The sequence below is a fragment of the Equus asinus genome, chromosome 9 (assembly GCF_041296235.1).
Source record: "Equus asinus isolate D_3611 breed Donkey chromosome 9, EquAss-T2T_v2, whole genome shotgun sequence".
Lineage (NCBI taxonomy): Eukaryota > Metazoa > Chordata > Mammalia > Perissodactyla > Equidae > Equus > Equus asinus.
The window spans coordinates 25,401,050-25,413,459 of NC_091798.1; the positions used below are offsets into that span (position 1 = coordinate 25,401,050).

Sequence of the window (12,410 nt, forward strand, 5' to 3'; positions counted from 1 at the left end):
GTACAGCCTACAAGGCCTAAAATATTTACTATATGGCTCTTCATACCAAAAAGTTTGCCAACCCTTGAGTTACAAATAGCAACTGATTTCAGTGGGCTTTACTCATACTCAAGGGCCCAGGGGGATTTTTTGGTTAGGACTGTGAATCCACAAAATTGACAAAAGTTCAAAATCCCACTGGAGGGAGGAAAAGAACACCTTGGCAGACAGATAATGGGTCAATACCCAACATTCTTAAATCTTTAATAATGGCAAGGATTTGATAAGTCTACTGGTTCCATCTGTTATTGTTAAAATTCCACCGTCAATTGGAAAGAAACATGTGCCGTTCAAAGACTATAATAATTACAATAATGGCAATAGTTAAGTTTTCTGAATGCTTCCAGTGTTCCAGGCAAACGTGCATTATTCCACTGAATCCTCACGTTAATCTTGTGATGTCATCATTATCATTCCCATTTTACAGAGGAGGAAACTGAAGCTTAAAGAGTTTGTGTAACTTGCCTGGTTACTGATTAGGGCTGAGATTTACCCCCTGCAAATATCATTTAATCTTCGATACATCGCTGACTCCATCTCTTATAATTTTGAATATCTGTCTTTCTTATTGGGCAATAGAAAATTTGGAACTATAAAATAATGGAGACTAAAGCAGAAAGTCAGTTTGACCAATGAAGAGGAATAGCATACATGCTGTGGTTGACACTATTAGTTGTCTACCCATTATCTAGCTCCCTTCTTTTTTGGTTAACGGAACCTAACCTCATTCAAGGTGGATCTCTACCTAGTCCCAGATGAGATACACTTTCCTAATCTCCCAGACAACCAGAGCGACCCTAGGATGTGGTTGTGGCCAATGAGATGCAGATGGAGGTCTGTTGGGAGCTCTTGGAAAAAATCTTTTCCTAATAAAAGGAAAAGATATGATTGGATCCACTCATTCTTATTTTCTGTTCTGCATGCTTTAAAAGTGGATGTGATGTCTGGAGTTATGGCAATCATCTTGTGATCATGAGGCAACACACAAAGGGGAAGAAAAAGAATTACAGAGATGCCGTTCCTGAACCAATGACAGCAAATATCATCTCCAGATTTCATCATTTAGTTCATTATTTTTAGCCATTCCTAACTGACAGAGATACACAACAAAGCAATAAAAATCTAACTCATCTCTGTATTTAGTCCTGTTTCCTGGATGAATTGTTCCAAACATAAAAATTTCAAACACTTATCATATTTCATAATAATAAATACTATACTCTATACTTTAAAGTATATACTTAGCTAGTGTATGTGTATATATATATATATATATTAGAATTAGAATTTAATAGTCATTTATTTGTTCCTTCATTCTCTCACTCAAAAAATACCCTTTAAGAATCTATTACTGTGGATCAGGCACTGTTATAGATGCTCAAGTAAAAGAAGGCCTTGGAACCCAAAGAGAAAAAGAAAGTCATTTGCACCAGAAAGTCTAATTACCAGGGATCATTCCTGTTATCATACTCTCTGGAAAGCCATAGGAAGCAACTATAAATAATCCAGTCTCTCGAGTCAAAAAGATCCGGGTTTGAATTCATGTTCTGCCATTCGCCAGCTGGGGAACTTACAAGAGTCACTTAAATTCCTTCTGAGCCTGTCTTTTCATCTATAACATGGAAACAATAATAGCTACTCACGAGGTCGATGGGCGACTAAGTGAGATAGTGCAATTGTGGTGCCCAGCACAGCCTGACACATAGTCAATTAATGGAAATTGCCATTATTATCATTGTTATCAGCATGCCAAAATATGAACAACATATACTTAACTACTGATGAGGAAAGAGGTGGGGTGGGAGAAGGCAGATATCAATCATAAAAGGCTGTCTTTAGAGACAGACATTTGAGCTAGAAATGGAAAGATGAATAGGAGTTTGCTGGAGAAAAGAGAAGAGGGAGAAGGGAACACTTTGAGCATAGATAGCTGCCTTGGGGGAAAGTGTTTGGAAGAGACAGCAGATGGAGAAAACACTGGTGTGAGCCATGAGAACTGGCAGGCGATGCAATTGAAAGGCCAGGCTGTGATCATGAAGGGCCTTATAAGTACCAGGCTGAGGCTAGTGCTTCATTCTACAAGCAAGGAGAAGCCTCTGAAGGATTGTAAGCAAGGAGTGACATAACTGGGTCTCTGTTTTAGGTGCATAATTGGAAGCAGAATGGAAGATGGGCTAGAGTTGGTCAAAATTACGAGCAACAAGAACCATTAGGAGATTATTTCTCTAAAGCAGCCAAAGGATAACAAGGAACCAAACTCGGACAGTGGTACTGCAGCCCATGGAGAAGGGCAGTTTTTAGAGACATTTTGGAGGTAGAAAGACCAAATTTAGAGACCAGTGGCTTTGGAAGGTTAAGAAAATTGAAGACTCAAAATTGACTCTCAGCTCTCTTGATTGTGGGATTGAGGGGCTATTAAATGCTATTACCTGAGATAGGAAAGTTCAGGGAGTATATTCATAAATGAAAGTTCAAATTATGAGAATATGAGTCTTTTTTAGAAGTTAGCTGTCTCTATTAAGTCCTTACTAAAGTCTTACCTAATTCTCCTTGAATGCCACTCAAGCTTGCTTTCTCCTATGACATCACTGCACGGGGACAAGAATCGCCTACGTTCTGTTCTTACCAAGTCATTATGAACAGTCGCAAATGTACCTTAATGAGAACGATGAATCCAGCCCCTTGATCAACAATTCTATTAGAGTTTTGCAGTCAGGAAACGTGGCTCATACTTGCTATTTTCCAGCCCGCTGCCACCATACCTACTGGAGGGCCTTGCAAACGGCAAGTGTTTAAAAAATGGTTGTTCCTTTGATTTGAAGTAAAATCACACTTCTTAAGGGTCAACTTGAAAGCCTTTGGTGATCACTGTGCAAGCTCTAAAGAGACAACCGTGGAAGGAGGTCTCAGAAGGAAGGGCATGGAGCTATTTGCATGAATCTAGGCTCTCAGCGATTTGTCTACTCCTTCACAGAGATAAAATGTGGCATTCTGTGCCTCTACCAATGATCCATTCTTGACCTTGACTCAGCTTTGTGTGTTCTTGCCAATTTCCATCCCTTGCACCTCTCAAAATGGTGCATCGGTGTTGCAAGCTGTTCCAGGGCACGTGCTCCATGCATAATCCTGTCAGCCCTCCAGGAATCCTCTTGTATTGTTTACCATCCTTAACCTCACTTGTTCCATGTCCTCACCATTTCCCACGTGCTCCCTAGAACCCTGGCTCCATGCATGTTAATCAGGTGTCACACAGGCTGGGGGAGTGTGGTCCTAGTGAAATAAGTTTGGTAAATAAGTGATCCTTTTAACAAGCTAACATGCAGTGAAAATGTTCAGGAGCAAAAGAACTTTCAAAATATTTCCCACGCTGACCTGATAATGGATATTTGAAGTGAGTGTACCATCTCCAGGATGGGCAAACAAAAGGGTAAAACAAACAGTATTTTAAAATCTGTGGTCATAAGATACAGGGAATGAATGAATAAATGAATGAAATCAGCAAAATCAATGGCATGAACAAAAGAATTACTTGGATCTTTTCTCTGAAATACTTATCTCCCCTGGGTGCCTTCATCCTCTACTCCTGACTGTATCAAGAGGAGGGGAAGAGCACCAGAGGTTTGAGATCACAAGGAAGAAATTCTCAAGTACCTGAAGGAAGGAGAAAGACTATTACCTTGGGCAAACACCTGAGAGGAAGAATTCCTGTGGAAGAGGGAAAGTGTTTACAAGTAAGTGAGGGACAATTCCAAAGGGACAGCCACCTATTGGGGCTGGCAGCTGTCTGCCATGAAACATACTTCTCTCTGTCCATTTCGTGAACCTGCTTCAATCAGCACTCCTGCTCTGCAAGGAACCAGTGCATTAATGTGAACTGCTACCACTCCAAAGTAATGAAGTGAGAATGCCATATTTTAGATTGTTTGAGACCACACAGTCCCCGATTTCATTAGCTCCATTTCTAGGGAAACTATCTACCAAATTCTACAGCAACTGCAGGAGTGGGGGGAAATCCACACAAATGTCATTCTATAATAAATGCTCTTCTCTTAATTAAGATAAGTCACGTACAAATTTATAGGCACTTGGGATTTATGGTAGGCAGAAAATTGGTCTCCCAAATATGTCTGTGTCCTAACCCCTAGGTTACGTCAATATGATGAGACTATCCTGGAGTATCCTGGTAGGCACAATGTAATCACATGAGCTCTGAGAAGCAAAAGAGGGAAGAAGTCAGAGAGATGAGGTAGAAGGGGAAGGCAAAAGGTTGTGAGCACAAGGAGAATTCACTGCCACAGGCTGGGGAGTGTGGGTTCCAGGAGCTGAGAGTAGCTCTTGGCCAATAGCCAACCACCACAAAGAACTGAATTCTACCAACATCCTGGCTGAGCCCAGAAGCAGTTCTTCCCCTGGATAACAGCCCAGGCCCGCCAGCACCTTGACTTTGACCTTATGAGACTCGAAGCAGAGAACCTAACTAATCAGCCCAGACTTCCGACCCATGAAAACAATGAGATAATAAGTGGATGTTGTTTTAAGCTATAAAATTTATGATAACTTGTTGCTCCAGCCATCAAAAACACAGGATTTGTTCGATTAACCCAGGAACATTAAAGTTCCAACATTGGAGCCTTCTTTCAATTCATCCATCCAAATATATATTTTTGAAGCATCTGATCAGGCAACTGGTGGTAACCTTTACAAGAACTAAGCTCACAATGATGAGCAAATGCAGGCATCTCCTCCAGTGCTTTCAGTCCAGTTGGGAACAGAACTATTAAAAAAATAACATTTACATAAATACATATGTAATAGGAGACTGTGATCAATAAAATGTAGGGGAAGTGCTTGGTGCTAAGAAAGTCTATATCAGAGGTTCTGGTGAGGGTGTGTCGATGAAGACTTCCCTGAGGCACTGATAATTAAGCTGAGATCTGCAGTATAGGTAGCTAGGACGTAGAGGTGCAGAGATTTGGGGGCAGAAAGACCACCAAAGGCCTTGCAGCAAAAGGGAACATAAGGAGTGTGAGAAAGTAAAAATGCTGGGAGAACTGGGTTAGGCTGCAGATGTAGGCAATGGCTACATGGTGAGGCTTTGTGAGGGCCATTCCAAGGATCTTCCACGAAAAAACTAAAAACATGCATCATGCTTCAAAAGGAAAAGAGTTCTTCACTGATTAATGCAAAGGAACTATTTGTTGATTAATGATTATAGAAACTGTTATTTCCATGAAATGATACTCAGTCTGTCTCTGGGGCTGTAAGCTCTCAAAATTTTAACCCTTGGCTTAGGAAACAAAGTACTGGGCCTGCCCTTCAAACATCAGATCGCTCACAGGTTTAGATAAAGCCCTAAACTTGGCATTGTAAGACTGAGAGATGCAAAGAAAGTGATTGATTCTCTCTGAGCCTTAGTTTTCTCATGTGCAAAATGGAAATGATATTTTAATGTATATAGGAGACACAACAAATACTTGCTGAGTAAATAACTGAATAAATTCCTGCTCTGTTTGACTCAGGATCAAATGAAGACCAAGAATGTGAATGTGCTTTGTAAAGTGGAAAACATTTGACAAATGTGAATAATGTTATTATTAAGCTAACAATGTCTTTATACATGGAGAGATTGCTTAGTGTTTCTAAAGACAGAAATAAGAGTCATGCAAATGAGACTGACAAATGGACTGGAACAGGTCAGTGAAGAAGGGCATGGAATTTTCATCCATGGATACACTTGTGCCTGGAATAGCAGCCACCTGTCATGGACAGATTAGGAGCATATCAGCAGAGGGACAAGGAATTAGACAAGATGAGGCTTCTTGAGCCCCAGGTTTCTGTAAACTGGCCCTAACTGGAACAATACAAGGGCCCCAGAACCCCGGGGATTACTAATGCATCACGTGGTTATATTAGAGTTAAAATCTGCCCAAAACTGCAGATTTCTCAGAAGAAATTCAACACTTTTTTAAAACATAATTTTTGTATGTTTGCCAGAACCCTTCCTTGACAAACCTGAGAAAGTTTGGTTCCTAAGGGAGCTCTCTGCCTGAGTTTTAATTCTGGCTGAGAAGTTCAGCCTAAGTAGTTGCAGATCACAGACAGACTATCACAGGGTTAAAAGCATGAGCTTTGGAATCCAAAAGTACTGCGTTTAAGTCACAGCTCTGCCAGCTAGCAAAGTTAGTTAATTGCTAAGACTCATTTTTCTCATCTGTAAAAAGGAACAGGAAAAGGACCTAACATATATGGTTGTGCTCTGTGTAATGCCTAGCACATGAAAATATTTGGCAGATACTATCATCCTCATTGCTATTGTTGATCCATATTGCTTGTGGGATCATGAAAGCTTGAATTGTTTGCAGACAGAAAAAAATGTTTAAGAAACACAAGTAATATCTCACTAATTGTTCAGCAGCCTATTTCTTTTCTCCCTACTACCAAAAAAAATGAACTGAAACGTGCCTACCGAAGATTTCCCAGCTGAGCTATTCGTCTTCGCTGGCGGTTGTCTGTCCAAGGCTGAAATGAAACAGCAGAACTCAGGGTTGTATTAAGTCCAGAAAGCCACACATCCTCTGCTTCAGAGCCCAATCTCAATTGCTGGCATTTGAAATACTTCGGAGATAGGAGTCATCATAATTTCAGAAAAGCTTTACCCCCAGAAAATAGCCTGGACCAAGTCATTCACCGGCAGTATCATAGCTGAGGCCTCAAAGCAAAGCCCAGAGTTCAGGCATGTGGTAATTAGGTCTCTAAATTTACTCAATCGGCTGGGAAACCTGTCAAAGAAATTCTTATCACGGGCGGTGTTAATTACACATAAAATGACAGAGCAGACACACTGGGAGACAAACGGTAACCTGGAGAGAGAGGCGGCCAGAGGAAGGGCAGCAAGGGGCCGTTTTCCGATCTGGTCTCTGTGAACGGCAAAGCCTTCTCGCCTCAATGGTGTAAACGAGTCCACTGGGATTGGAAAGGAGTGTTTTCAGTGTCCAAATAGATTTATTTTGGGTTCATTCACAGAGAGCTGAAATATACTATAAAACCAGCAGCTGAGAATTTTATTTAGTGTTTGATTTACTTACTCACCAATATGAGTTCTTTATATTCTGCTTTCATTGCATTCATTCATTCGAACATTTATTGAGAATGAACACGCATCAGACACAAAGTTTGACATGGAAAAACAGACAGAGACCCGGCTTTCCATCTGAAAGGAAACAGAAAGTAAACAGAAAAACACACAAAACAAATGCATCTTTATACATTGTGACAGATGCCTTAAAGGAAGAGAACAAAGTGCTATGAGAGGCAAACAGAGGGACAGAGGACATAACTTTGATTAGGAGAGAAAGTTAAAGGAGGTGATATTTAAGCTTAGGACTAAAAGCAGAATAGACATTCAGTGATTAAGAACGAGCAGAGAAGCATTCTAGGACAACGGAGGACTTCAAGGTCCTCTGTGTCCTTTAGGTCCCTTCTTTCTGTCCTTCCTTCCTTCCAGCCAACCAGACAGCCCACTGTTGGTTTAGAAGAGCCTGTATGGGCCAGCCCCATGGTGTAGTGGTTAAGTTCGGCACACTCCACTTTGGCAGCCCAGTTTGTGGGTTCAGATCCCAGATGCGGACCTATACCACTTGTCAGCCATGCTGTGGCAGTGACCCAAATATAAAGTGGAGGAAGACTGACACAGGTGTGAGCTCAGGACTAGTCTTCCTCAGCAAAAGAAAAAAAAAAAGTGTAGCCCATGTACTGTTCTAGGTACTAAAGAGAATGTAAAGGAAATGAAAACTTGTGTTCTAAAAGTTTTTTATCTCATTGTAGCAGCAAAGCTTATGAGTATGTGAAACAAATGATACACAATGCCAAAGAGTATATGCACACCAAGCAGCAGGTTCTCTAGGTTCCCACTGACATTGAGCCCAGCCTTGTGCTCTGTTCCGCTTTGGCCAGGCCACTCAGCCCCTCCCTGGCTCTTGCCAGTCTCCTTACTCAGACCCCATCCTCTCCTCTGTGGGCTGGAGCTTTTCCCAGCTGGATTCCCTTGCCTCCATCCACCGGACAATGGAGATCACCTCCTCCTACTGTCACATATCTCTTATGAGCCAGACAGAATCTTCCAGAGATGGACAAGGATCCAGATTGAGCCTGAGTTTGCTATGTCCCTTTTTTATGATTTTGTGGATTTTATGAGTTGGATCATTGGTTTCCCATATGGTGCCATCCTTCACCGCTGGTTCCCTGCAACTGAGCATTCTTCTTACTCAGCTTAGAGACCATCTATACCCCAGCATGCCCAGCACGTGGTAATGATATGTTTCAAGGAAATGATTTTGTTCATTTGTGTGTTTCTCTGAGAGAATTATTTTTGCATCCTCTCAGCAAATATGAATAAGTTTTTCTTCAAATATGAGTAAGTTTTATATATATTCTTTTTTTCTTCTTCCCAAAGCCTCCCAGTACATAGTTGTATATTCTAGTTGTGGGTCCTTCTAGTTGTTGAATAAGTTTTAATATGGGCTAAAAGGAGTTACGAAAATAGCGATTACACTTGCAGTCCATGCACTAAGTGGCCTTTGAGAGGTGTCTGTGCAGTTGATAAGAAATCTTCAGTAGTCTACATCAGTCATAACCACCAGGAGTACATCTCATGGTCACATACACTCCCACCTGAGCCAGCCCCAGTGGAGACTCAGCACAGAATACAACGTTATGGGCATTACCCAAATCCCCTTTCAAGAATGAAGGATTTATTCTTCCAGTTCCCAGGAATGTTACAAGAAGACAGTCCTTAGCTGTAAACGCTCTCTGAGAATTGCCCTTATGAGCCAGCCTACATCCAGTGACTGGTCCAGGCAGGGGAATAAAGGCCCTGTTTCCTTAACTCAACTAGGGACTACTGTAGAGAACCATCCCAGCTTCCTAACTCCCCATGGGGTTGGCTTCTTTGAAACTGCATCACATCCCAAATTTTCCATCTGCTCAATCCTTTCCCTTCCCTCCCACAGGTATTGATCCCCACAGCCCCCTCCTTAATAAAAGTAATACATGCTAATCTCTGTCTCCAAGTCTGCTTCCCGGGGAACGTGATCTACCCTAAGCAGAGACTGGAGGAACGGTAGTGTGGATTCTCCCAGTGAACTCCTCTTATACCTCAGGCATTTACTGAGCACTGCTATGTGCCAGGTACTGCGTTCCCTTAAGAAGCTTATAGCTCTACTATAGGACGCAGAGTCTTTTTCACAGGTGTACGTACATTAGATACTTGTCTACAAAGCCTAAAGCATTCGTTGTTATTCCAAAGAGTTTGATCCTTAATATCCAAGGTAGTTGCACTGATCCAACGTGGACCATCTGTTGTTGTGTCAATCTGTTCAGGCAAGAGAGTTAAAATCCTAGGCAAGTCTGGAGTCACAAGTTTCTTGCATTCAAAAAGAATGTGGCAGCATTTTTAGCCCAGCTGTGAAGTGCTGCCTGAGGAAGAAAATACAAGTCCCCCAGGAGACACACTGTGCTACATGATAATGAAATCAGGACAAGGCCAGCTTTATGATCTAATTGGTCATCTGAGAGGCCAGTTTCTTAACCAGGTCTTTAAATAGTGGTTTCCTTGCTGTAAATACACTGTCTTTTTAAGGCAGCTTTGTAGCTCCATCGCTTTCCACCTTAACTCTTTTTTTTAACTCCAACTTTTCCGCCCACATTCTCTCTAAAAAAATAGTCTTCTCCTAAAGATTAATTTTGTAAAAACAACATAAAATGCTTATATTTATAGGTTTGAGGACTAACAATGTATATTGTTTTAGAGCTCAGTTAAGAAGGAGTAACCATGAAAGGCCAGGGTTGATATTTACACTTGGTGAGGGCTGAATGTAGACAAGGGATGCAAAATCAGCATTAATCTTCGTCATGGATGAGTTAAAGGCAGGAGCCACTATGCACTGCAGATGAGTGAGCACATGTCATTGTCGTAATAATGGTTTCATCCTTCTTGCTTGAAGGGAATCCATTGACAGAGTTGCTGTAATGTCACTAAGATGTTCACCATACTTGGGTTTTCATTAGTTCAAAAGGTTGTAGTTGGCCAGGGATTTTTAAACTGTTTTTCCTTCTCTCCACTGCCCCTCCCTGTCTCCTCTCTGACTGTTTACTATCACAATGAGATGTTTGGGCTCTGGTCCACCTGAACCTACTGATGCAGAATCCTTTGCTAGAGATGTTCTGCAACTTGCATTTTTAGCAAGCACAATGTGATGGTTATGAACAATAATGTTTTGGAACTAATCATTTTGACAAGCGAAATCATAATCAGAAACCCCAAATACAAATGAACTATGCCAGGTTCTGCTCTCTTCATAGATGGATGCATTCCGACCACTTTACATGGGGCTGCCCCACCCATGAAAACATCCAGTTTGACCTTCCATTCTTCACTCTTTACTTTTGCGGTTTCTTAGCCCATTGGGCTCCACACCTTGATTCCTAATAGTAACTGGACACTCCCTTTTTCTTGTGGCCACTCTGGGCTAGCTTTTCATCCTTTGGATCCATGCACCATGACACAGACAAGAGACAAACTCTGGCCACAGGTGGTGGGATAGCTGAGTCCTCTTCCTATCCAGTCACCACATCAACAGAGAAAAGTGAAGTCATTCATTCACTCTTTCATTTATTCCTTCATTTATTCAATACACATTTATTGAACATCCATTATGTACCAGGCCCTGTACTATGCCCTGAGGATACAACAATAAATAAAATAGTCTTTGGATTGGTGTTATGGTGTTTATATGCTAACAAATTTTAAAGTGGTTACATAGTTAACTGTTTAATTAAATTGTGAGTACCATGATGAGTGATTATGGAGTTCTGTGAGGGGCATATAGCAGCAGATCTACTTAAGTTTGGAAGAGACAGGAAAGTCCTGAGGAAATAGTATTTGAATCAACAACCTGGCCAAGGGCAGGAGATGTGGATGGATGTGGGGCCAGGGAGATGCTGAGGTGCTTCCCTGCCTAGGAGGCTGTGTGTGACAAGACCCCGAAGTACCAAGGTGCTGGGCCAAGCAGCTGGGAAGCTAAAGGAAGACTGGAAGGAAGGGGGGCTGACCTCCTAGATCATGCTTGATCTTTATCCACACTAAAGATCTTCTTCTTATTCTAAGAAGGAGGTGAAGCTCTGGGGAGGGGAGTTTGGGGTCCAATCTGCATTTCGCCCAAAGCTAGGATATAGAAGATGAACAGGAGGGAGCAAAACTGACAAGAGGGAGAGCTGTCAGGAGGCTATTGTGTGTAAAAGACTGAGATGAGGACAGAGGCAGTGGAGAGGGAGAGAAGTGGCAGGTTGAGGATTTATGAGGCTTTGGTGATTGATGAAAATACGGGATGAGAGAGAAGGTGGTGTCGGGGATGATGGCATCTAGAGCATGGACACATTGCTTTTCGCCTGGTCCCTGTGAATCCTGATTCATGGTTGCTCCTCTGGGGAAGAGGAGAAGCAAATGACATGAAGAGAACATATTCCAAATGACATGGGTTCTCCCTGTGGCTCAATGTCTTCATCTAGAAAATATGAGTACCTACCGCGTGGGATTATTGGGAAGAGTAAATGAGTTAGTACACATGAGCTACTGGGAACAGCACCTGGCACACCATAAGCTCCTGTGACTGTTACCTTGTCCTGCATGGGTTCTTGTGGTAGAAGTAGCTTGGGGTGGCAGTTAAGAGCAGTTATACCTAACTTCTAACACCTGACTTCGAAGCCTGCATCTGGCATTTACTTTTTACTAATTAGCCATTTCTTTCATTTCAGCCCTATTTAAAAAAAAATTTCTTTTTAGCTCTAAGCTTCTTTTTCTTTTTCCACATATGATCTATTTCAAACATCCAAAACTATGGAAAATAATGTATCCGCTGCCCCATAAACACTCCCAGACTTAACAAATGTTTACATTATTCTCAGACCTATTTTTAAAGAAATAAAATGGGGCCAGACCCTTTAAAGAACTCTGTCCATTGATTTCCATTTCTTTTCTTCACAAAAGTAATCATTATTCTGTAATTGGTGTGTCTCTCTCTCCTACAGGGTTTTTTTTTTTTTTGAATACTTTCACTACATATGTAAATGTCTATAATTATATACGGTATCATTTTGTATGCTTAAAATTTTCATATAAATGGTATCATACTGAGACTAAGTAGAATTTATCCCAGGAATGAAAGAATGGTTTCAACATTTGAAAATCTATTGCTAGAATTTATCACATAAACAGATTAATACGGAAATAACATATGATTATCTGGGTATAGTACAAACGTTTGATAAATATTCAACACCCATTCATGATAAAACTCTCTTCAACTTACTCATGT

General features: G+C 41.3%; 1 protein-coding gene across 2 annotated transcripts in view; it reads right to left on the reverse strand.

The window, feature by feature from the left end:
* The window catches only part of SGCD (sarcoglycan delta), an 894,446-nt gene that overhangs the window by 642,057 nt on the left and 239,979 nt on the right, over positions 1-12,410 (reverse strand). The window contains exon 1 of one of the 2 annotated variants that reach the window (XM_070517164.1): positions 6,506-6,807. The exons of the other annotated variant lie outside the window; for it this stretch is intronic. The gene's annotated coding sequence lies outside the window, so the exon portion shown is untranslated. Of the gene's footprint in view, positions 1-6,505; positions 6,808-12,410 lie in introns of those variants that run through there. 2 annotated transcript variants of the gene reach the window in all.